General features: G+C 40.5%; 1 protein-coding gene across 2 annotated transcripts in view; it reads left to right on the top strand.

Annotated features, from left to right (window-relative positions):
- The window catches only part of insyn1 (inhibitory synaptic factor 1), a 144,533-nt gene that overhangs the window by 33,901 nt on the left and 83,294 nt on the right, over positions 1–27,338 (top strand). For both annotated transcript variants that reach the window (XM_077594952.1, XM_077594950.1), the window contains exon 3: positions 10,288–10,401. The gene's annotated coding sequence lies outside the window, so the exon portion shown is untranslated. The remainder of the gene's footprint in view (positions 1–10,287; positions 10,402–27,338) is intronic.

The raw sequence follows: 27,338 nt of genomic DNA, 5'->3' as shown, positions 1-27,338 counted from the left end.
CACTCATGCCAGATGTCTCCGTAGAATTTAATTGTGCTTGGTGAAACTGGAAGCATTCTATTTCACAAAAGAGCCCAATTAGTCCCTTCTTAACAAAACATGATCAGTAGAGACCGAGAGTCCTATCAATGAAATTGCTGTTAGAATCAGGCAATGTCAACTAAAACAGGTAAATGAGTCATAGTTTTGGCTTCTTACCTTCATGTTTTAAGTTTAAAGCAAGCTGCATCCAAGACATCAATCAATGGGCCTTCCCTTGAGAGACCTTGATTAACCCAATGCATAATTCATAGTAAGCGAGTGACGGTTTCACCGTATGAAAGAGCGGCGGTTTTGATTTAAAGGCTCGGCCAATCTTTGAGTGCAGCCTAAGAAGAAGCATGTTGAAATGAAAGCGCCCACTCTTTTTTTGTAATCTGCAATGCATTTATCAGCAGGATTGCTCTAATGGGGATGTCACTAGAGGAAGAAGGGTCGGGGAGGTGCACTTGGGCGTCTCCCTCGGGCTTCAGAAGTGGCGCTGTGATGGAGATGGAGAGCCGTGTAAAGATTAGCCATATCTCCAAACGAGACCTCTAGTCATATTAGAGACGTAGAATTGTGCTCCTTAATCTACGTGCTATTTATCATGTTACAATGAAGTCAACATGCGGGCATTTGTATCGGCCGTCCCAGTGTCAGCTTTACATTGGTAGTGAGTGAGAATCACTTGATGAATGACACTTTTTTTATTAGGGAGTAAAACTGGTTGGAGAAATAATGGTCAATCATCAAATACTTAATTTCTAGCCAATGGCATTGATTAAAATGCTTCACAATGGTATACTGTGCGGTGTACGGCACCTACTAGAAATCAAGCTAGTCATAGTACATTATTTCCTCCACTTTTCAGCAATATTCTAAACTAAAATATATTGTTTTTACTCTTAAAATTCTACACAACATCACATACCATGATTTTTTTGTTTGTTTTTAGTCTGTTTTGCTAGATAAAAATTGGAGGTGTAAGACTCTCAAATATATTACATCACTTCAGAACATGAGGTTTATAATGTTAACAGACTGACAAATATAAAACATTTTTTCTGCTTTAAGCACTTGTGTGAGAAATCTGGTTGAACTCTTTCTTGGAACAGATGATTTAACTTATGATGAAGTCATTGAGTTTTTGGAACTTCTTGATGCAAAAAGCAATCGTCCCTTTAAACCTGACTAAAACAAGCCGAACATCCCATTTTCTGCTTGGCTGAGTTGGCTCTAATGATCTCTGATAATGGACTTTACAAGAATCTCCCTGCCGTGACCAGGCCTCCTCTGCCTTTTTGTTTTGGGACTTTTGGGCGAAAGCAGTTAACACAAGGGGAGGCCTGAGGAGACAACATAAGGGCAGACAACTAGAGATAAGATTAAAAATACGGGGCAACAAAACACACCAGGAAATACAGTAATTAATATTGGATTGGATTGGATAACTTTATTCATCCCGTATTCGGGAAATTTCATTGTGACAGTAGCAACCAAACTTAAACTATCACATTGTCCTGATGAACTAATCAATAATCGTTTTGTCCAATATATATACTTGGCTATACCAGACTTGGATTTATGCTTAGCTCTTTGTCTTTTTAAAGACAGTAAAACCCACATGCTGAACTTGAGAAATGAATTCACATTGTGCTTGGTGAAATAGTTAATCTCATGCATTTGTTTATACTTGAATATAGAACTCAAATTTTCTAGCCACAAATCTTCCTGTAACCATAACAACAGTAGTTCTCCGTATTATTTTGCTGCTGCATTCTGGAACACCATCCTTAAATTAGGTTTACTGAAGAAAGTACTGATTCTAAGCCAGCAGTGGCAGCGGCCCCTGTGGTCCGTGACATTGCTCGCAATGTTTAATTAAACTACATCTACTCTTATGGTGCAAGTTGCTAGTCACTATGCCCCTGAGGATTGGCAAATGGCTGACTGAAGCACACTCGCGTTGTTGCTAAGATTGTTTTCCTCTTTTAAAGGAAAAGTGCGACCTCAAAAAGGTTTGAGAAAGGATGCCCGTCCCAATTACTCAGCAGGATGGATGATCGTTCATTTAGTTTTTAGCTGCTTATCCTCACAAGGGTTTGTTCCAACTGATCCAACCATTAAGGTTACTGTCGAAACAAGCAGCACCTGACTGCAATCAACTGATGGCAAAACTGGTCCTCAAGTGCCGCAGTGGGTGCAGGTTTTCATTCCAGTTGATGAAAAGGAGACGTTTTTCCCAATCTGCTGTCTTGGAAGTGTAATCAGTTGATTGAAGTCTGACGCTGTTTGTTTCAAATTTAAACCTCACTGGTTAAACTGTCCATGCTGGATCAGATGAAACAAGAACCTACACCCGCGGCGACCCTTTTGTGGATTAGTTTGGACATCTCTGATTTAGAGGATCATGCCACTGTAACATTTCAGACATTAACACTATAATGATGAGACAATCTTCACTTTTAGTGTGATGCTCTGCCTCAAATCGTAAATGACTCTTTTGTCTGGAACAAATCCTTCTGCTTTGTCTCGGTGGGTGACCGTCAGATTTGGCCACTCCATGTGATGGGATTTACTCTTCAGGCCAAGTGCACGTCCCAATCTATCCATTTTATATACCGCTAAGCCTTTTGGGATTCATGGGGAAACCTATCAGAGCTAACTCTGAGACGGAAGCGGGGTATACCCTGAATAGGTTGCCAACCAGTCGTAGGAAAATGCCCCTCTACCAATCAAAATATGTACAGAGAGACTGCAAAAGAAATGACAAATACATTCAGCTCTTATCTTTAGCCCTGTTAATTGATGAGTTTTGAACTGAAAGTAAACCTAACTTTCACAGCATAATCCTGTGCTATAAACATGAAATGAATGTCACTCTATACCCCCAAATATGAGGGTTGAGTGTAAAATAAGTTGGCTTATAGAGCCGATGCGTATGTGGAAAAACAAATTATTTAGTCAATGTGTAATAATGACATTTACACAAATTATAAGTGGAATAACACAGACATTGTTTGGACTAAAGGATCAATAGTAACCTTTAAAGCACAATGATTTAACAATAGTTGTTCAAAGAATGCACACCTGTGCCTAAAATGATTGATTCCATTTTCAATTTCCAAAAGTAAATAAAAATTTTCAGACTTAGCGCTCTAACACCAACAAACCAAATTTAAATACAAGACCAGATACTTCCTGTAAACAATAAAAATATACAACACCCAACATGACTTGATGTATTAATTTTCGAGAAAAGTCATACATAAAAAGTTTGAATGTATGGTTAGCTACATAAAAGTATTTTTGATATATGATATTGCAAAAAGTAATTATCAGAATGAGGGATTTGTTTTACGCTCCAACTTTTTAATTATTTGCAAGTCTCATATCCTGGTTTACCCTAAAAAATAATAATGACATAAATATATGATAAAGCCATAAACATGTCTCTAGATCCAATTTTATGACCAATAAGTCATTCCTTGATTATATTCTTTCAAAACGCGCACACGCACACAGTGTTATGTCTGAAGGAAGCAAAAATAATAAATATAATCACTTTCATTCCCTGAAGGGCTCATGCTTCAGATTTTTTTATTATGAATTATCATCAAATATAATTCATGAAAAATATACTAATGAATATTTCAGCTAGTGTTTTGGGACTAGCCAATGCTCGGCACTAGTGAGGTCATAATAATGCTGACTTTTTGTTTATGATGCGCAAATATACCAAGTGAGCAAGAGCTTTTCCCCTTTGACTTTGGACATTAACCCTTGGCTGGTCGCCAGCAAAATCTACACCCAAAACTTGTTCATTAGATTCTCATCTCCAACACTCCGTTAAAGCCAAAACACTCACTCAAACACAGTGGTGTGCCGTCAGGGCCTTCAAGGCCTTCTTTGCTGCCCTAAGAAATATCTGAATCACAGACTGATTATATTATATCCATGAATACTTATTAAATAATTCCAAATTGTCTGTTAGCTTCCTTTCATTGCTTTTCCCGCTGGTTGCACTGCTTCCAGATGTGTGTTTTCAAGTTGAAGCATTTAACCAATCACATTTCAGCCAGTATATGTTGCCAGGGTCAGAAATCTGCCTTAAGGCCTTCACAATCAGTTCTGCAGGCTTTGCTGCATTGAACAAGCGTCTAAGACTGTTGCTTTAACCAATCAGAATTCGAATTGGTGACACCAAGGCCTTCTCGCAGGCGTAAGGATACGTCACTGCCTTGTCGCAGGCGTAGGGATACGTCATCGCTTTCACCAACTATTATTGGCTAGTGATAGTGGACTAGCCAGAGCTAGCAAGCTGTATCTGTAGCGAGCTGCACAAGCAAATATATTGTCGTGTTGATTTAATAGCGGTTTTGTCAACCCGCAACGACTGAAGGATGAGAAGAAATGGATTTGTTTGCCGATTTACTGTCAAAGCCATTATCAAGACGGACTTTTCAAGAAAAAAAGCTGGACATCATTAAGAAGGGTCGCACAACTCCAAAGGAAACAAGCCTGTTACAACCGGGAACGAACATTTGCAGCACTAAATCAAATAAAAACGTATGCCAGAAATACGACAGGACAGGCTCGACTTTTAGCATTAGCTTCGATGGCCATAAAAAAGAAGGAGGAAAGAAAGGAGGATAGATATTGTGCACAGATAAAAAGGATTTTTGTTGAGTAAAATATGGCTATATTCCTAAATAATATTTCAATTGTATGAGGTTATTATTGATTATTTTTTATGAGTCGCAGCTGTAGCTTCAGTAGAGGTTTTATAGCCAAAGAGTTTTTGCTGAAGACGTCACCAGAAAATGCACGGACCGCCACTGCTCAAAAATGATTTTGGTTTTAGGATTTCGGACATAACAGTCAGTGTCAATAGCATTTTTTGTAAAATGTTCTATATCATTGCCCCTAATGTGACTATTGAATGCGTAATTTGATACTACTGGAATGAATCCGCTCATTTGAAAATGTTGTTTTAAATTCTTTTAAACCAACAAGCCACTCAATAAATTGTATTTCTGGGGGTTGTGGATCTCAAGGGGTCTTTGCCTAAAATCCTTTTTGGTCAAATTGTAAACTCTAACAATGATGACAGTGATAATCTGTGCAATCGGAAATATTTGCATCATCTCATCTGCACAAGATGGAAAAAACAATGTGACCGCATTGACTGCTTAAGAGACTTTCATAATGGCAAAAGTTATTGGTGAGACTTGGAAAACAGTTAAATTTATTCTCATGAATGATATCCATTTGATTTGCAAGTAAATACCTCCATGACTAAGATGGAAGGTGATATCCAAGTGAAAATTTCACTCGGTGAAAATCAGGCCAATTTGTTTAGTGGGTCTACTTCTTCGTACAAAGTGTGAGTCACCCTTCTACTAAAAAAAACACTTTCTCCTTCAAGCAGTTTAAAAACGAACAGTTGAAAGAAATGCACTGCAGTTTAAAGGTAATGTAAAATAACTAACCCTACTCAGTGATGCAAATAATTGGCAATTGTATACACCTTTCACCTGGAACCGCCTAATTTACTACCGTTGCAAACAACTTTCTCCAAAACTTTACTCGTGCTAATAGCTTTTCTTTCATCATAAGATCTATTACTTTCATACAGTGTAATATTGCAAGCTTTCTTATTTTTGTCTTTGTATGTAAGCCTATGTATAAATATAGCTTGAGGACAAAAAGATAATGTTTTTTGACCAACAAGTTCACAATACATCAGCGGACAGCACGATGAAGGATTCTGGCTGAATTCGATGATTTATTCAGGATTCTGAGGAAATAGGATGCTCTTATACTTTTTTTCCCCTCCTGCACCCCACTGCGTTAGACAATGAGATGAATGGTTGCATTAAAAGATAAAAGTGAGAGTGCAAGAATTGAATACTAAAGAGAACACAAGCTTAGTTCCCCAGATATGAACTATAATTCATTTCATTAGGCAAGAACTGACCTGTAATACCATTCTCTCTTTTTCTTTTTTTTTTCTCAACGGGATATCAGACTAATATAACACAGTGCGGGAAATGTATCAAGATGGAAAACACTCCATTTCAAAAACAGTGAGTTCAGCCGGTCATTGTGTTTTTGTGTGTTTTTTATTCGTCCCTTTTTTTTTTAACTCCCAAAATATTTTTGCAGACCAATTGGAGTAAGAAAATAAAACATGATGCAAGTTTCAGCAATGTTCCTTCGCCTCGCTGAAAGCCTCTGAAGGGGATTATTTTTTTGGAGGAGGGAAAAAAAATCAACTTTGAATAAGTTTTCAGATCGCTTTCATCTCCTACTCAACATTGTGTCAAATTGATTGTCTTTATTTGCAGATGTGTCTTGCGTTGATAACTGAAAATGACACACCAGCTCTTCTTTTTTTATTTTTTTATCGCTGTTTCCACTTTTTTTCTTCTTGAAATCGATTAGTATCTTGTCTGCTTCACCTCCATAGTTTTGAAACACTGTAAATTTAATTAGAGAACATGCGAGATAAAGTCACAGATGAGAGAAAACTGGGCCATTTTACTTACCATCATCATTATGTTGTCACTGTGTTTATTGCGATAATCATCGTTAGCAGATTCACTTATCTTTTCCCCGCTTCACGCAGATTAGCAACATTGACTGCTTGATCGCCAGCATCCTCGTCAGTGTTGATTGGTGTAAAATATAATTCATGTATGACAGATTTATTTCAAGTTGGCATCTGTAAAATCAGCAACTCTCTTTTCCAAATTGATACAGCCAACAACTGCAGTGCAACTTGGTAACAAAACACACTCCATCTTGTTCAAGTATTTCCCTCAAAAGTGTAGGTCTTCCCTTGGAGACGCATTTATTTGTACATACAAACATCTAGTTTCAATAGCGCTTATCCTCATCCGCAATATCCTTGCCCTTATTATTTTCATTAAAAAATAAACACACATAATTGATTTTTTGTGTGCGCATATTCTCGGATTTCTATTGTTTTTGATCTGCCATGGAGGATTTCGAAACTGGGTAAAAATATTCCTTTAATGAACAATAGTGAGTGATTGCACATGATGAACTTTAGGATAGCCACATAACCAATCCAACTCCCATTTGAGCTATTTTTTGGATTGGATTGGATAACTTTATTCATCCCGTATTCGGGAAAATTCATTGTCACAGTAGCAAGAGGGTGAGGATGCAGAAATAGGAAAGGCATTTTAGACATAAATAGATAGGTAATAAGTAAGTTAATAAATAAATAGATACATGAATAAATATATAAATAAGCGTGTTGCTGAAATATATATATGTGCTTATATATGTGTATGTACACGTGTGTGTGTGTGTGTGTGTGTGTGTATATATATATATATATATACATATACATATACACACGTGTACATACACATATATAAGCACATATATACATACACATACATATATAAGCACATATATACATACATACATACACATACATATATAACATATATACAATCATACACATAGATGTACATGCATGCATACGGTAGGTCTTAACACTCAGCCATTTGTTTTGTTAAAGTGCCTGACAGCTATTGGGAGGAAGGATCTGCGGAAGCGCTCCTTCCTGCAATGAGTGTGCAGCAGTCTATCGCTGAAAGAGCTTCGGAGGGACTCCACAGACTCATGCAAGGGGTGGGAAATGCTGTCCATGATGGACATCATCCTGGTCAGCATCCTGCGCTCTCCCACTTCCTCCACGGAGACTAAAGGACAGCCCAGAACATAGCTGGCCCTCCTGACCAGCTTATTCCGCCTGTTCCTGTCCCTCTCCGTGCTCCCGCATCCCCAACAAGCATCTTAGCATCTTGAATAAACGCAAAGTTGGATTGGCTACAGAAAATCAACGCAAACACTTGACTATAGTGGCCCAATTGCACATATTTCGGAATGATATGATTGCAGACGCATTTGGAGAACAGGCAGATGCTTACTTGGTTGTTAAATTTCACACTTGATGACTTGGCAAGCACTACAGGGACCCAACTACTTGTATAGAAGTAAATAGGATGTTTCCTCTTTCAAACATTTATAGCATTCTATGCTGTCCAACTATTACTGATCTATTGTGCTTGTCTTCAACATACTCAGTTGCAGATGATCTGGAGTTTATTCCTCTTCATTTTTGCTACTAGGCCGCAAGCGACATATTAGCAACCACTCAGAGTCCCACCTAGAGCCAATTTGGATTCTTCAATTAACCGAGTATGCATGCTTTATTATGCGGCAGGACACTGCGGTCATTTTAAACCGTATGATTATAACCATGATTGTTGCTTTAACAAATAGCATTTGTTTATCAGCACGAGAATATTATCGTGATATGTTGTTCGCCACTCTGCAATTGGTTTCCCAGACAAACACCGTACCGTCCCCCTGTTTCTATAACCTCCTCTGTAGTTCCATTACAGAGCATCACATTAAACAAATGGCTGTGTGCCCTATGCCATCAATATGCCTATATTGATCTTGACAGCAACTCTGTGCCTTTGTGGCTGTGCCGTCACCTTGAGTCATGCCTGGAGATGGGCCAGGCTACTTGTAGCCAATTGCGTCACACTAACAGCACAGTGTTTTCTTAATAGGATTGTCACCGTGCTCGAATAGGGTCTGTGGATACACTGTGCTTTCCCAAACTGCTTATTACTCTTAGAAAGTAGCTCCTAATGTCTTCACTTATCAGCAGTAAAGTGGAAGCCACAGCATGCGGAGCGAAACACGCTCATTAGTCTCCCTGTTTCCATACATTCCTTTCCACACCCCAACAACAACCACAGCTATATGATGCAATGAGAAAAATGACTCCCTTTGCATACATGGGAACATTCAATTGAACATTTTTGCGGTCCGGGTCATGGGCAAATGTCACAAGCGCACGTAATCATCAAAGTGATTCATTTAAACCACCAGCACGACAAAGGTAAATTATATTACTTATTTTGATTTAGGTCTGTCTAACAATATTGAGGCGCATGGTACTCGGACGTTTCGTCGAAAGACGTTTGGTCCCCGGACGTTTGGTCCCCGGACGTTTGGTCCCCGGACGTTTGGTCGACCGTACGTTTGGTAGAACGGACGTTTGGTCGCCGGGTTGTTACTGTTGAAACCAGCTCTCAAAATTATAATCATGAGAGAGAGAGAGAGTGAGCTTAATATCTAAATATCTAATATCAAAATATGAAAAGTAAACTCTGTCATAATTTGACAGCGAGCGAACCCGACTCTACCAAACGTCCGTTCGACCAAACGTCCGGGGACCAAACGTCCGGGGACCAAACGTCCGGGGACCAAACGTCCGGGGACCAAACGTCTTTCGACGACAAGTCCAGTCACGGAGGCGGTGAATGCAGAGTAGAAAAGGGCATCATCTTGAGATTATATCATAAATGTGCAAAGGACACAGTTATTCTTATCACAACATTTCCCTTTGTGTTAGAAAATGACGCTATTCTTATAACATGGTGGGTGGGTGCAAGATAGGAGTGAACACAAGAGTCAGCTTTTCCATTTACTTTTGTCTTATTTTATTTATTTATAAGGCTAGTGAAATTCTGCTTAGGAATGCAATCTCTATCTATTGGCTTAACCCAAGCTGTAAATTTCTAATGCACACAAACACTCCATCAGGCATCCTGTGGCATTTTGTATGAGAGTGAAAGTTTCCACGCTTGTGTGGACTGTCACCAAAGTGCATGACTTATTCATGGTATGCATTCAAAAGAAAATGGCAAATAGGCAGGTTTTCAATTCCGGCTACAAGTCGTCAATCAGAGTCAAGACCCAGAAATAACATTTTCAAACACAGCGATCTTAAGTCAATGCAATAATTAACGTAATTAATAGATGTGTAGGGGATTGACGTATTGGAAAAAAATGTTCAAGTAAGGCTACATTCACATTGCAGGTGAAATCAGATTTATTTGCTCGTGTGAAAGTATCTGATTTTTTTTCATGTAGTGTGATCAGTCACGACTACCTTTACACAAAAGACCTGAAAATATGGAATGATTTTGCACTAGTACTTTATGTACGTATCAAAAAAATATGTATAGCCGCTCGACCATGTTGCTTACCTGGAACATAAAAGTTTTTGTCATCTGGATTTTTCTCATTCGACTCTTACGTACAAGACCTGGTTAAATTGTTCTTAAAGCAGGTTAGAGATAAAGTCATACCGGCACTTGAACCAAGCATGCAAATGGATCACCCTGTTTTTTTTTTTGTTTAAAGGTAAGATGTTTCAAGATGCGTGGGTGTGCATTAGTGGATGTGATGAGCTTCACAATGCGATGTGCTGCAAAATATAAATGGATAACGGAATCTACGTCCTCGCAGTGGAACAAGGTAAGAGATGAAATTGTTAAACACTAAATTCAATTCATTTGGTGGCTCATGCTGCACCCTGTCTTGTTGTTTTATCTCATATTCAGGACTTTTTATATTGATTTATATAGCAGAGCAATAAAACTCCCCGCTCTCTAAATGACATGTCTTTATTCCCCTGAGACTCTACACTACCATCGCTCGTACCCTGTTGTATTGCTGACATTTGTAGCTGCTGTGACATCTTCTTCTCTGTACAGCAGACCATTGGGTGCTGCATTCCCAAAGGCCATAGAAACCTATTTTATCCTTTATCTAACATGTGATAAAGCCATGTAGTCTTTGTTTCATGGGCCACTAATCCTCAAGTTTTTTCTTTTTTCTTTTCATGAGACCAGATGTCGCCTTTTCCTCCCTAAATATCTCCATTTACAACCTCAGGATCATAAGTCTACATGTACTATCCCAATGCACTGTGGGCGCTTCTGTTTCTCAGTCTTCACTGTACCTATTTGGCAAAAACAAATGCCTTGTTGACCATTTTTGGCAGATGATTGGCGTAATGGTCTTGATTTTTAGGGCAAGCTTGACCACTAGTCTTGTATGAATCTGATTAATTTAATCTCCGTGCAGGCAGGTGCAAACTCTGTGGACTCGTGCGGGATATTTAATTCATAAATATATGAACTGCATTGAACCCTCTAAAGCACAGCAGAGCAAATTCACCGACCACATCATTGTTATCATCTCTTTAATATTGAAATATCAACCCTCTTCAACAGAAACACGAACAATCAGTGTTGAAGGCGATCTCCAATTGCCTAATCACTACACAACACTCTTATCTCCCCAGTGAGTTTACATAATCTACCTGTGCAGGTCCACTGGCAGATTTTCATACATTGCACGCTTTTATTTTCCAAAGCCCCTTTCCACCAAGCTGACATTTGTGCTCGTTCTGAGCTAGTGCTTCTGTTAGGACTGGTCATTTCTTTTTCCACAAACCAAGCATTGGCTCCGGGGGCTTAAAACGGGTGCTTAGCAAGCACCAATTCCCTGTTGGACTAAGCAAGGGTCAGCAAAGCACTAACTATATCAGAGGCAGGGTTATTGTACATTCTTGGGGAGCGTGTCATTTGAACCAACAAAGCTTGGACCACCACCAAATGGCACCGGAGCTTCACTACTAATTAGACAGTTCTATCACCCATTGGTTAGTTGGTTAATCCTATCATAAGTGTTGATTGTTTTTTGTGTGTGTGGGATTACTACCTGGTTCTGTGGTTCAATGCTAAGCATTTCTAGATTGGTGATTTCTTTCACCCATTATAACACAGGTGTCAAAGTGGCGGTCCGGGGGCCAAATCTGGCCCGCCGCATCATTTTGTGCGGCCCGAGAAAGTAAATCACGAGTGCTGACTCTGTTTTAGGATCAAATTAAAATGAAGAGTATAGATGTATATTAAATTTCCTGATTTTCCCCCTTTTAAATCAATAATTGTAATTTTTTAAATCATTTTTTCTGTTTTTAGTTCAAAAATCATTTTGTAAAATCTAAAAATATATAAAAAAAGATAAACTAAACATTGTTTTAGATCTATAAAAAAACTGAATATTCAGGGCCTTTAATCCAGTTCATTTAATCCATTTATTTTTTTAAATCGAAATATATCTAAAATGGTCCGGCCCACATGAAATCGAGTTGACGTTAAAGCGGCCCGCGAACCAACCCGAGTCTAACACCCTTGCATTATAATGTAAGGACTTGTTAGGGTACATATCCATCAATTAGTAATTCACTGATTAGCTTTAGCAACACTTCTCTGCCAAATTAGGGGTAAAATGCAAGAAACAATCTTTTTTTTTTGCTGAAAGGCATTTCCTGAAAGTATGCTGACTTGATGCATTTGTTTTTAGAAACTGACATTTTAATTTTATATTAGACTATTGATATGCTTGGCCTCAAGGTATTTATTGTTTTCACTTTACCGCCACATTCTCACACACTCATACAACCCTGCACATCCACATATACACACCCAAACATCCTTAGGTGACAACGGGCTTTTAAATCTCTTTGATGTCCGGTGAACTAAGCTCTGCATTTTTAATCATCGTTTTATGTAGAGTAGTTTATGATTCTAAATGTTTATTTCATATCCTCGAGCGCAGTATCCCAAAGTCCTATGGTTTGGGAACCTTGGACTAGTTTAAAAAATACTGTCTATTTTGATGTAGGACTACAACATGAGATGGCCAAACTATCAGATAAACATAAATCGAAAAGACAGAGCCATTTTAAGACTACAGCCACTCGGACATGATGTGTAAAAGGATCCGAGATTTATATTTGCCTCTATCGAGTGACGGTTGGATTTATGTTGCGGAGAAGCATCAGTCACTGCACACATAATCAGTTTTGTCGTCCGTTGACATGTCCGCTCTGACAGCATCACGACTCAAAAATGGAAGCTCTTCACTCCAGTACTTCATAAATATGGCGGAATATGAGTAGTATCTTTTGCTGGAGTGTTTGACTCCACCCGGCTGTATTAAAATAATCAATTTCATTATAAGCGTTCCATTTGCACTGACGGAGAGGGAGATATAGAGAGAGAGGGGGAAAGAATGAGAGATGGACAAGAGGGAAAATAAAGACAAATATAAATGGGATTTTAAAAATATATTTACAGAGAGCGAGGCAGGGAGGGTATCGAAAAATATTGGATTTTTCAGCGAGCAGAGCAAATAGGTCAAGGCAACACTGGGGGAAACAATGTCACAGTGGGAACAAATAAAAACATCTGACAAATAGCGATATATGTCACATCTGGATGACAAATGCAGAGTACACACTATATATTGTGTAAGTGTAATTTTAATGTGGAATGCAAACATGCAACCTGGAATTTTCTGACCACTTCCCTCTTCCAAATGAAATAATAGCACAATGTGATCAAAGGTTATTACAGTGATTCCTCTACTTAAGAATATTTCAACATATGAAATATTTAGGTCACAGCTTGCGTGGAGGTCCTGATTCGTTGGGGCCCTTATTCTTCACGATTTTTTTTTTTGGGGGGTGGAGGGGGGAGCACTCTGAGTGAGCGTAACATAACTCTTAAATTAAGTTGTGTGGTTATGTGCCTGTGTACCAGTGACCTGACATGAGTTTGATTGCCTTCTTTGTGCATTTTTTAAAATTAGCCTGATATTTATATTCATATGAATTAGTAGTATATATTAGTATATTAAATAGTAGTGTATATAATATATACTACTATTTAATATACTAATACATACTATATATTAGTATATTAAATAGTAGTATATTTTAGTATATTAAATAGTAGTATATATTAGTATATTAAATAGTAGTATATATTACTATATTAAATAGTAGTATATATTACTATATTAAATAGTAGTATATATTAGTATATTAAATAGTAGTATATATTAGTATATTAAATAGTAGTATATATTAGTAGTATTAGTTAGTAGTCTTGGTCCAATATGGCAGGTGGAAACTCCGTCCCCCACAACTTTGAGGTTATAATTATGTATAATTGTATATTTTTAATATTTGTTGTTGCTGGCCTCTGAGTTTCTCTAAGTACCTTGTTCCTCTCAAATGAGTCCTTAGGGGCATGCCTTCATTTTCACCCCTCAGCACTTTCACACACTGGTGGAGCCCTCCGACTCATTATTAGCAAGTCTGTGCACTTCATTATTTGCAGACGCTGCTTCTCCACATGCCATCACTTAACTTTGATTACATTACAACAGGTGTTGCAACCAGGCTAAACATACTAAAACTTTCTTGATCCTTTTTTCATTTCTTTTTGCCAGAATAACCTACAATTAACTTCAAGCAGTTAAGGTAGCATCCAAACTATAACAAAAAAGGCCAGGAAATAAAGATATTAACAGGCACAAAAAGGATTCGACTTTGAGCCAATATGATCCATTAAATGAAACGAGACCACGGTTCAGCGAGTATTAAAAAAATATTCATTTTAGCCTTTATTAAATTCCCATTTATTACAAAAGATGGAACATAATTGTTTTGTGGTTAATACAATTTCATTTCATGTCAAAGAGATAGAAATAAAACATGGCCTACATAGCTACTTTGCAGAGACCCCGCTGTTCGAACCTGTCATTTTAACCTTCTAGTTTAATCAACAAATTCTGTGGCAAACTAATGAAGGATTGCCAAATAGACCCCACTTCATCCCCCTCATGTCGTGTACACTTGCATTTCCGGGTGCTTGCTTCGAGGCAGAGTTACACACCTGGGAGAAGTCTTCTCCACCTAATAGGATTGATATGTCACCTGAGACTTGTAGCAATTTGCTGAGTAAATGCTTTGCCAGATTGTCTATTTGTTGCTTTACTCTCCCATTTTGCTTCCCTGAGGTGATGTCTCACATGGAGAGAAGTTGAATTTCAAATGAGTTTGTTTGCGTGATATACCTGCGCGAGAAAAACAAACATCCATTTTGTAGGATTTAATGAAATCTTGGATTTGAAAGATTGACTTTTTTTTTAATACAAAGCACAATTAAACCTACTTTCTACTACAATGTACCTATTGCGAACAAACAAAAAACTGCATATGTGGTGTGCATTCGTGGTATTTATTCATTATTGGATTGGATTGGATAACTTTATTCATCCCGTATTCGGGAAATTTCATTGTGACAGTAGCAAGAAGGAATGCAGATACAGGAAAAAAACACATAGTTACAAGTTAGACAGTACAGTCGCAAAGGCCGCAGAACAACAAAGCCAAAGTACAAAGGAAAGCAAAGTAAATGGGATCATTCGTTGGCGCAACCTTGTAGCAGAGCTGGCAGCGAGGCGGCAGAAGGGCGAAAGAGGTCTGTGCATCCGCAACGGCCAACTAGCCCTGACAAGCTATATCCACCCGCCACTGAAGGTGACCACAGAGACTCAAAACAACTGGGTGACGGTGAGGGAACAAGGGATGGCGGTGGTCCACCCCTAGTCATCATCTACACCAACGCGTGCAGTTTGATCGCCAAGTTCAGTGACCTCTTCAGTATTGTATCAGGACTCAAGCCTGATTTGATCGTCATTACTGAAACTTGGCTAAGCTCTGAAGTGCACGACGCTGAGATAAACCTGATGGGCTACATCCCCTTCCGGTGCGACAGGCGAGACAGACGTGGTGGTGGAGTTATCATCTATGCTAAGGGCGAGCTAAAGCCCTCCCTTTGTCCTCTCCCTCCCGCTGCTCAACAGACCGACTTCTTTGAGGTTGTGCGATGCAATGTAACTGTGGGCGGAGTCTGTCTGCCTATCTTGGGAGTCTACCGATCTCCGCAAGCTACCGCCGAAGACGACAACCACGTAATCAGTGCAATTCGCTCGGTCTCATCACACCAGGACTGCCTTATTGTTGGCGACTTCAACGCACCATCAATAGACTGGAGCGATGTCGTCTGCTCATCAGCCGACCGGTTCGACCAGGCACTCCTCGACACAGTTGATAACTGCTTTTTAACACAGCATGTTGCAGCTCCGACACGCTTCCGCAGTAACCAACGCCCGTCTCTTCTGGACCTGGTACTCACGTGCTACCCGTCGTCGGTATCGTCTCTCATCATCCTCCCGCCGCTCTCCATGTCTGACCATGCGGTGCTCAAGTTCAACTGGCACGCAACAATTCCGGCCTTACAGAGCGTGATGCTTCCGAAGAGAAGGTTTGCTACCCTGAATCATCACGCACTGGAGGAGGCTTCCGAGGCTGTTGACTGGGCTTCCTTCATGGAGATCTCTTCAGTCGGCGAGCTGTGGGCATTGTTCAAACAATCCATACTCCGGGTGACTGAGCGCTCAGTACCATTGTCGATGCCACGGCACCAGAAGCACAAACCCTGGGCGACGCAAAAGGTGAAGCGGGAACGGACTCTCAGAGACGTTGCTTGGCGCGAATTCCAGGAACGAGGCACGGCAGCTGCATATGAGGTCTATAAGCAGCAACGAAATAGGGCAGTGTTCACTGAAAGGCAAGAGCGGAGCAAGTATGAGCTGAGGTTGGCGCAGTCATCTCGTGCAAACCCCAAGCGCTTCTTCGCCCATGTTCAAGCCAACAAACGTCTGCACAATCAAGTGGTTAAACTCAGGGATGCTGATGGAGTCGGTGTCACGGATGCAGAGGGGCAAAGCTCTCTTTTTGCTAGGGTGTTCGCAGGCATTTACAAAGCCGATGATGGGCGACCAGCACCCCCATTTGCTCGGGATGTTCCCCCAATGCCTGCAGTTGCCATTACACCTCCTGAAGTCTACCGAGCCTTGATGTGTCTGGACGCCACTAAAAGCCATGGTCCGGATGGTATTCACCCGAGGGTCCTCCAGGCACTCGCTCCGACCATAGCACTTCCCCTCGCATATCTCTTCACACTGTCCTTGCAATCAGGTGAAGTCCCCGAAGACTGGAGACGGGCCGTCATCTGCCCTATCTACAAGAAAGGAGACCGAGAGGACCCGTTGAATTACCGACCGGTCTCCCTCACTTCAGTAATCTGCAAAATGTTAGAATCAATTATCAAAACGTCCATGATGGCCCATCTCCAGATCACAGCGGCGATCTCCGATAGTCAGCATGGATTCGTGTCCAACAGATCCTGCCTCACCAACTTGCTGATGATGGAGGAATGGGTCACTCAATTAATGGACGATCGACAAATTGCCGACCTGGTCTTCCTGGACTTCGCCAAGGCGTTTGACTCGGTCAACCATCGCTTGCTACTCCGCAAGTTGGAAGCGTATGCGATTCACCCAGCGGTCGTGAGGTGGATTGATGCGTTTTTGGCTGGCCGCACCTTTCAAGTACAAGTCAATGGCATACTTTCAGAGACTCACAACGCCCCCAGCGGTGTCCCCCAAGGCTCCGTTCTTGGACCACTGCTGTTCGTGGTGTTTGTAAACGACCTGCCAGAGCACATCTCCCAGCGGGTTCTCCTCTTCGCCGATGATGTGAAGCTCGTTGCTCCCCGGAGCGACTACGAGGACCTGCGTAGGTGCCTTCATCATGTGTGGAGTTGGTCGAACCTGTGGGACCTGCGGCTCAATATCACGAAATGCAGTCATCTGGCTATTGGGGCTCCTCCTGATTCACCTCTTGACTTTGAACCGGGACGCCTGGAACTGGAACGAACTCAACGGTGCAAAGATCTGGGCATCATTGTCGACGACACGTTCAAACCAACGGCCCAATGCATCCAAGCAGCCAACAAAGCTCGCGGAGTTCTGTTCCTAATGTTCCGGTCCTTTGCCGTCATCACAGCAGACATCTTCCTTCCGTTGTATGTTTCCCTGGTGAGGCCCATTCTCGAGTATGGGATCCAAGCCGCATCACCGTACCTCGCCAAGGACATCCAGCATCTGGAGCGGGTCCAGAGGCTTGCAACGAGGATGGTCCGCGGCCTCAGGCTATTGTCCTACGAGGAAAGATGCCAGCGACTCAACCTGCCGACCCTTGAGGCTAGGCGTCTGCGAGGGGACCTAATACTGGCCTACAACATCCTCCACGGCATCTACAGCGTGCCCCGCGACCTCTTCTTCACGCCCGCACCTGATCGTGGTCTGAGGGGTCATCCGTGGAAGCTGTACCCTCGCGGGTTCCGGTTGAATCGGCGGAAGGCGGCTTTTTCAGTGCGCATCGCCGGTCCTTGGAACCGGCTTCCGCAGGGTGTGGTCGAGAAGCCGACGGTCACCCAGTTCAAGCGGGCTCTGGATGACTTTTTGGCCGTGAACCAGTGACTACACCGCGTTTGTTGCACATTTCTTGTGTCTTGTTACATGGCCCTTAGCCTAGTGCTTTTTTTTTTTTTTTTGCCAAATAAATTGAATTGAATTGAATTGAATTGAATTGAATTAAGAATCACCAAATGAAATCATTAAGACAGAAAAGCAGCAAAAACACAAAACGAACAAGAGTGGACGGAGCTACCGCCACCGGCTGCCACTTGAACGGTGCCATCTTGGTTGCGATAGCAAAAACGGATACAGACTCAAGAAAAAGACGTTGTAACGTTGAATAAAACTGGGACCACACAGGAAGTATTCCACAAGATGGGGAACTTCTGCAGACTGGGACCGAGGTAGAGCATATGCAGAGTCACCCTTCCAAGCTTATCCGCACAGTTCCTCAGTAGTCTGGAGCTGAAGACAACAGTAGTAGAGTAGAAGCCCTTGTTTCTGGCCTGGTAAGCGCCGACAGCTCTTCCATCTTATCCCATGATGGAATGGTTGGTCTGAAGCGTTGCTTCTTCTCCCGGCACTTTTGTCCAGCTCTGAATTTCCAGCGGTATTGAGGTGTTGCTCCTTCTGCTGCGTATTGCAACAGCTAGTCCCATCGTATGACAGTGTAGGCATGGCTGAATGGTTCCGAAAAAGAAGTAGCAGAAAGCAGAAAGAAGCCAGGCTAACAGAACAAAGAAAGTTGTAAAAACATTAAAGTAAAAAGGAATGTATTTAGAAATATTAAAATTTAATAAAAAAGATAGAAGGGCTGTAAAACACGAAAAACAAATGAGTGTACAGAGCTACTGCCACTGGCTTCCGCGTGACGGCGCCATCTTGGTTTTTATCTTGTCTTATAGACAATGTAATATCACAAACATGTGTCCGTTCGTAGCTGCACACGGGTCTGAATACTCATGAAGCTGACTTACAGGGGTTGTCAAAGGACAGTGGCATATGCTAATTTATATCGCTTACAGCAAAGAAAGTATGGGAGAGAGTTTGGATAATGTGAGAAGTCCAAAGGCACACCCGTTGTGGCAGAGCTGGATCCCCATGGTTTGAACATCGAGTTTGTTCCACCCTGGTGCCACCTCGTGAGCCCCGAGGTGGAGTCCTCCATTTTTTTTTCTTTCCCCTCAATGGCTGATGCTTTTTTCATGCCATCTGTGCCTGGATGCTGGACATGGCTGTAAAGCAGGGCACAGAGGAGACACGGCTCTGATACCGCTTTCAAAAAGGATTAAAAGCTTTCATTTTTTTTGTGAGCAAACCTAGAGCTGTAGCACAAACAGATGTGACCCCAGCAGTGACAATTGAGCTGGTTGTGGATATGTAGCAGGGAACTCGGTTTTAGGAAAAATCGCCTTGTTAACATCTGAGTTAACATTCGAATTTTGATAGCGTCTAATTCCAGCACCAACAGTTACTACTTTATCTTCAAAATAAAATGTGCAGACTTGGTCATTGAAAAATGTTGCTGTAGTCAGTACATGCATTGCTCATTGATTTACATATATGTTTTCTTCCCTGACTTTTAAAACAAAGCAAACAAACCTTTACAGGGAATGTCGTGATTAAATTTGAGATATAGGTTTTTATCCGAATACACGTTATATAGTACATGGTAAATACAAACAAAAACCAACACTCTTACAAAAGATGGGAACGCTCTCCTTTAGCAACATCGCCCACGGCTGTCATTTTCCTTAATCCAAACAATATACGTAAGTGTATGCGGCCTCAAGTTTCCTTTTCATCTTGTACTGAGGCAAAATAGGACGGCCGCCAGCTCCTTGTGTTTCTTGCATCCCGAGATCAGTTTGAGTCTCACTAATCTGAAAGAAATCAAAGATTATCATTTTTGAGAGGTTCACATTTGCCTCAGAGACCGCTGACTCAGATGTTCCCCAAGCCCTACAGAGACAAATCTGTCTGGCACATTTCATATTCCCCACTGTAAAGATAAAAAAAGGAAAAAAAAACATTTTAACCGAGTATGTACATTTGCGCTGACGAATGCCGAAATGGAATTGATGGGGAAACCACCTCAACGGGAATAGGGCCATGACCGATGAAACAATTGACTGTGCAGTAAATTTCAAAGTCATGAAAATCCTCCTTTATGGCAGAGCGTTTCAACACGACTTAATCAAGCAAAACAAATCCCTCTGCTCCTCTATTTCAGTTGCAAAATAAGATGAATCTATGTTCAAATGATGTGGAAAAATACAGCAGAACCTCTAAGACTGAAGTCTTCAAATTTTGCAAGATATACAATTCCCCACCGTCAGGAAAAAAAAAAAATCAACCAATTACTATGTGTCATGTCAACAAATACACTCACAAGAACACGGAACTGTCCCAATTCTTTCCGTTTGTGATAGCTTTATCTCCAAACTGTGAGGCGGACATGCTAACCAATGACTTACATCCACAAGCACATGTTCGTTTTTGATCTTCAGCATGTAATTTACTTTGGAAATTAAGATTTCAAATTTTAATGGCTCTGTATTCAACCAGCTGCCACTGGCTAGATCGGTTAAAGTCAACCGTCGCTTTTGACCTTAATTGCTTTATGAAATGTTACAGCTGATTTTCTGATATCGGATAATTAAGTATGATTCTTCTGCCTTTCTCATGATGGTTTCAGAAATGACTGCTGAGTCAGATGGGGTGGCTATGGATGGCTAGTAGTCATCTTATAGTACAATCTCAGCGCTGTAGTGTATGTGCCGGTTGCTTGCCAGAGGCCCAACCTCATTAGCCGAATTACCGAGATCAAACAGAAAGCCTGAGCAGTGGAAGAAAGCGAATCCGCTGTCCTTTCTCCAAGAGGATGTGATTAAAGGCGGACATTTAGCAAAGTGGGGTCGGCAGAAAACATTGTGCAAGTGGTTTTGAGTTTGACGGCTCTTTGCTGCGATACTGTGGCATTTTTTTGTTTGTTAAGAAACAAGTAATGCTTTGATGGCATCCACAAGGCCCTGTCAAGCACATCAACACCACCCCTAAATAAAAAAAAGCAGCACGGTTCATCGCGCTATGCTTCTACACCTCCTGTTGAGTGAGATATTTGGGTTGGGTGGATCGTCATAAGTCAAGGAGGTGGAGGGGGTGACTTTGGCCTGCTGAGTCCTGAGATGGCAAATTGGTTGTTGGGATGTGGAACCCTACCTCGTTGTTGCCGACCAGAGCTGCGGAAGATGGAGTAGCAGCAGGATGATTGAACTGGACTCACCTCTATCCGCACCACTGAGTAAAATTTTTAGGGGAGGCTTTGTAGGGTAAAAAGGCAGGCGAGGGAACACCAGCCTGATGCGCTGCTACCTTGACATGTCATTTGAAGACTGCTGACAGTAAAAGTGTAAAAAGATATTAGGGGAGAATGACTTTTTAACCAAATGTATAGAAAAAAATGGGACTGTTGCGTCTTTCCACCTATTAAGAATTCAATTGCAGAATCAAGTACATCCTCATGGGTGATTGAAACCCCCACAAAACCGAGTGAACGGTTGTGTACATGTAACAAAAGTCTAAGTAAGGCAATTACTAGATTATTTTGAAGCCATAATAGCATCTATGTATAGCATCTTGATGAACAACATACATTTTCCTCAAAAATGTTACTCATAGTCCGGTGCAATCTAATTTATTTTTCTTTTCACGAGACATAATGTTGGTTAAAGTTGTCGACTTTGACTGAAGATATTTTATTGGCACTTTGTCTGTCAAAACAACTATACATGCATTATGTGGTGACATTGAACAATCAGTCTAAGGTGATCGTTATGAGGAAGGGAGCACTCTGGATTTTATTATTTCATGCCTGTTTGGTACCAACATACGGAAGGCACATCACAAAGCTCTCGTCCTTGGAGGTGAAACAGACAATGTGATTAGGGAGTGAGGTGTGCAAACCTTTTATTTATTTTTTGCAGATGGGCTGTATCTATGACTCACACTAACAAGAAACGTGTCTTCCCTTACATTGGCTTTATTTCCTATTCATACAGCAACTGGGGTCCACTTGAATGTAGTACATATTTTGCATCCAACAAACAATTAGTAGAGGGGAAAAAACTGATGGAGATTGTTTTCTGACTGTGAGCTAACTTGGATTTCTCTGATTGAGTAATAGTTTTGTTGAAATGTCCTCAATGTAATTCTGGGCATAGCATCAACATTGATAAGGAGCCTTTAGTTGAGCATGGTTTGGAGAAAGATTTTAACTAGGTAGTGTGATGATGCAGACGTCTGGAATAGGTTGAAGAGCACACTGGACAACATCCTCACTTTTGGCCTTGATAGTTTTGGATTAAGCAGGTGTCTCAAACCGATTCTGCAAAGGGCCGCAGTGGGTCCTGGTTTTTGTTTCAACCGATCCAGTGTCAACATTTTAACCAATCAGGGTCTTCTAAAATAAGTAGCACCTGGCTGCAATCAACTGATTACACTTGCAAAAGATGTCCACTTGTTGGGTTGGAATGAAAACCTGCACCCGCTGCGGCCCTTTGAGGACCAGTTTGAGACCCCTGGATTAAGGCATCCTAGCACTATAGACACTCATTTAACAAAGCTCACTTTGCAATTGATGAGAAAAATGGCGAGTAGATATGGTCTCTGGGCTAAATTACTACTCTAAGAGACCAACCCCCCCCCCCCCCCCCCCCCCCGCCTCCAATGTGACAGGTGAAATTAAAGATATCAGCTGTAGTCTCTGATGCATAAAAACCATGAAATCAATTCATGTTTTCAAAGGGTGTAATTCAAGTTCATCAGACTAAAACAGAATGAACGAACATCATCACAGAAGTGCTCATTAAACAAAGCATTAAGGAAATGTCCTCAGTTCATGATGGAGCTCAAGTTTATTGTGATTTAGTCTAGTTTGGTACATTTCGAATGAAAATGTCATCATTCCGCTTCATGGCAATTTTGACAAGAAGTTTTCTATTTTCAGCTGATAAATATTTTTGACACTTCAGATGATGGTTGTCAAAACAATTAATGAAATATACTATAAATTAATAACGTGTTAGTAAAAACAAATCGGATACAATTAGGCTGACTTAAAAAGCTCTTCAAGGAACCACAACCTTTCCCATAAAGCCTTATTGCGTCAGTTGAAATGTAGTTGTGGTGTGTCAAATTGTAAATACTGCACAGTGCTGGTTGCGACAGTAAATCCAGATGAATTTCACACATAACTAGGTCACGCATCAGAGCTGCAAACTAGACCACTGAGTCAGCATCTCCTAAAATTGCTTGAAACTTCCCAACCGATAATAGTGTAGCAAATCAATCTTGACTTACATGCCGGTGAAAAAAAACATTTATTCAGTCTTTAGTCATCTCACATAATGTGACCTCTCATGGAAGATTCCTATTCCTTTCTCCAAACACACGCACACACATCTTGACAAATCCAGACCAAGATTACAGTATAAATGAAGTTTTTAACCCCACTGTGGTTATTCAAACACCTCCTTTGCATATTTCACAGAGCCATGCATAGTTATTCAAATACGGATACGAAGAAAATGCAAATGCACCACCATGCTTCCGCACCTCGGGCGATGAAGCCTTGCTCTGTTTCAACAAAGCGGAACTGCTCGTGCTCCCCTGTGTGTGTTATTGCAACACCAGAACTATCACAACGATCCTAATACTATAATACACGACAGCATGGCAGCAATAGTGTTTGCTGCTTTGCCGATGACACATTAGTTTGACATCACGAGGAGAAAAAAAATGAATGGAAAATGTCCTAGTTTACATAATATAGTAATGTACTACAGTCTAAATCACATGTCAAAGTGGCAGCCTGGGGGCCAAAACTGGCCCGCCGCATCATTTTGTGTGGCCCGGGAAAGTAAATCATGAGTGCCGACTTTCTGTTTTAGGATCAAATTAAAATGAAGAGTATAGATGTATATTACATTTCCTGATTTCCCCCCCTTTTAAATCAATAATTGTAATTTTTTAATCATTTTTTTCTGTGTTTTTATTTCAAAAATAAATTTGTAAAATCTAAATATATATATATTAAAAAAGCTAAAATAAACATTGTTTTAGACCTATAAAAACTGAATATTCAGGGCTTTTAATCCAGTTCTTTTAATCCATTTATTAAAAAAATATCTAAATATTATATCTAAAATGGTCCGGCCCATGTGAAATCAGTTGACGTTAAAGCGGCCCACGAACCAACCCGAGTCTGACACCCCTGGTCTAAATGATGTTTTATAAGTTTTTGTGGAAAAAAAATGTTAACCACATAAAATTTATTTACCATTCATGTTTTCCCGACGTCCAAGCCTCGAGGTTCTGATCTATTTGGAGGACCGGCGGACAAAAAGCTTACTGACAATGAGAGAGATATTTCACTCCATACTTTTAGTCTCAGGAATTGCATTGTATCAAGTAAAGATTGAACATGGAGTATAACTGAACATTCTTCATATTTCCTATTGGGCTATATTATTGCATCTTTAAGCTTAGAAATGATGTATGGTGTGTGCTATTGGCACAAAGCCCCAGTTTTGACTCACTCGTCTACAGAACATCCTCTCAGACTGACTGTTCTGATTACGATTATATCTATAAACAACAGTTTGGCAGCCGTTTAATTCCCCCAGGCAATCACTCAGAAAAGAGTTTTGGAGTGTGAAAATGAAGATTGTTGCTTTGTAGTAGTGACTCTTCCATTATCATACAGTAGATCATCATTTTGTGATATGGGTCCCATTTGAACCTTGATTTACAACTTTTGTCGGATTATTACAAGAAAAAAAATCTCTTTCCATCGTCCAGTTCCTGTAGTTAATATAGAAGTTATGCTAAAATATTTAAGGACATTTAAGCAGATTTTTTTAACACTAGCTCCTCAAAAATGAGGCCCCTTTTTATTTGTTTGTTTCTATGTGGGGCTTCATTCAATGTAGTCCTCCTCGTTCGAATACGTATATTTGATGTATATTGCCATCGATGGCAGCAAATGAGTTAAATATTTGTGACTATCAAAGGTGACAAGATGAAGCGGTTCCGATTTACAGTCTTTGATGCCACAATTCAGCAATATGCAAATATGGTTTCCTGAGCATGCTGAAATGTATGCATGGTCCAATGACTGTGGAAAATAAGATTAATGGTATCCCTCCTGGAACATTTTCATTCCGGCTGAGATTGTATCTTGTCATGAATTATTATTTTCTTTAACTTGCATTTCTAGGTTACATACTAATGAGATACAATACAAACCATCATAGAAAAATATCTTCGTTTTGTCTTCAACAAAGTAGTGTATGTCAGAATTCATTAACGCAAGGTAGATTCATTAATGAGAAAAATGAGCCCAGTTGTGAAATACTTTATTGATCAATGTGGCAAGAAACATTACAAGATTTCATCAGCGATGCAACAAATATGTTCCAAAGTTGCCATCTTTCAATAAAAAACAAAGATTTTCCTGCCTCAACAGATTTCATTCTCTTTTCAAATGAATGGTATTGCTTATTAAATGCTTAATGTTAATCAATACCATAAAAAGGAAAAATCCTGAGGAGGAAAAGAGGATTGGATGCCGAACGGCAACAAATGAGTTAAATGACTGCCCTATGAAGTGTTGACTTCACACTTGATTAGTTGGCGTGCACTATAGGCACTCCCTTTTCAACTGTATTTTTTAATATATACCATAGGACGGTAAGGGAAGCATATTTATCATAATAATGCACTCAGCCATAAAGCAATCTGCCTTTTGCCATCATCAGCATTCAGTAGCGTATCTAGTCGACACGTGTGTTACTTTCTGTATTAAAGCTCAGGTAGAGTAGAGCAATTGCTGTCCTTTCAGACTTAATCCCGTTGATCCGAGGAAGGAAAGTTGATGGGATGTCAGGGGGATGAACAGAGGTATGACAGGTGAAAGAGAAAAGCAGGAGGCCGGGACCGAATGAGCAGCTCTGCCAATCAAAGTTAGTTGGAGAAAAGCTCAATCTCTGCATTTTATTGAATGGCCCAGTGTCCCAATTTAGAGGACGAGCATGCGAATCGCACTCTGCATTTGTCTGGTCGCATGACGAGACATCAACAATAAAGGAAAATGGAAAGGGAACATTTGTACCTGCCTTTCATCTTTGCAGGTTATTGTGTTCTGGTTCAAATCCAAGAAAACAGAAGGAAATATTCAGCACTTCAAAGACCAAAGTGAAGTTCTGATCATAATTGTCCTTTTCATAAGAAAACCTTTGGATAGCAGTCATTCAACAATAAGATAATGTGGTTCATTTTAAATATGTGATGTTTCCACCGGTACCCGGGCATTTCGTCGATGGACACTTCGTCGACGGACACTTCGTCCCCGGATGTTTCGTCGAACGGACGTTTCGTCGCCGGACAGTTCGTCGAACAGACCTGTACACACGCCAATAATACTCAACTTATTGATAATTTTGATATTATATATTCAGATATTAATGCTCTGACATTGTCAATGCAATGACAAACTCTCTCTCTCATGATTATAATTTTGAGAGCGAGAGATTACCTGGTTGATCGCTTTCAACAGTAAACTCTCTCTCTCTCTTATGATTATAATTTTGAGAGCGAGCGCATTCGGCGACGAATTGTCCGTCTACGAAATGTCCGGCGACGAATCCAGCGGCAAGTCCGGCGACAAGTCCGGTGACGAAATGTCTGTTCAACGAACTGTCCGGTGACGAAACGTCCGGGGACGAAGTGTCCATTGACGAAATGTCCGGGGACGAAGTGTCCGTCGACGAAACGTCCGGTCACGGTTTCCACCTATCCATACAACGGCCTGTTCTAACAAAAGTCAAGGGCTAAGGGGAAACTCCAACTTACCTCCGACCCTAATATACAGAATGTAAGCATGAATGGAACAAAAAGGTTAATAAGCAATATGATGTTGAGCATGATTTAAATGACTAATATGACACGTGCTGTATAGACAGTATCTTGGTCAGTATTGCCTTCATTGTATGTTGACTTATTGAGAAGTAGTAGGAGCTAATGACATTATTTGGAAACCTTGCTCTAATGTATTAGAATAATACAACAATTTCACTGAGATTTTCATTTAATACCTAACATGGGTTCTTTATGACTGTATGATGTCCCTCGCCATTTGACAATGTGCTAAAAATGCTCGTGGTAAT

Source organism: Stigmatopora argus, chromosome 2 (genome assembly GCF_051989625.1).
Source record: "Stigmatopora argus isolate UIUO_Sarg chromosome 2, RoL_Sarg_1.0, whole genome shotgun sequence".
Lineage (NCBI taxonomy): Eukaryota > Metazoa > Chordata > Actinopteri > Syngnathiformes > Syngnathidae > Stigmatopora > Stigmatopora argus.
This window is presented reverse-complemented; position numbering and strand designations above follow the sequence as displayed.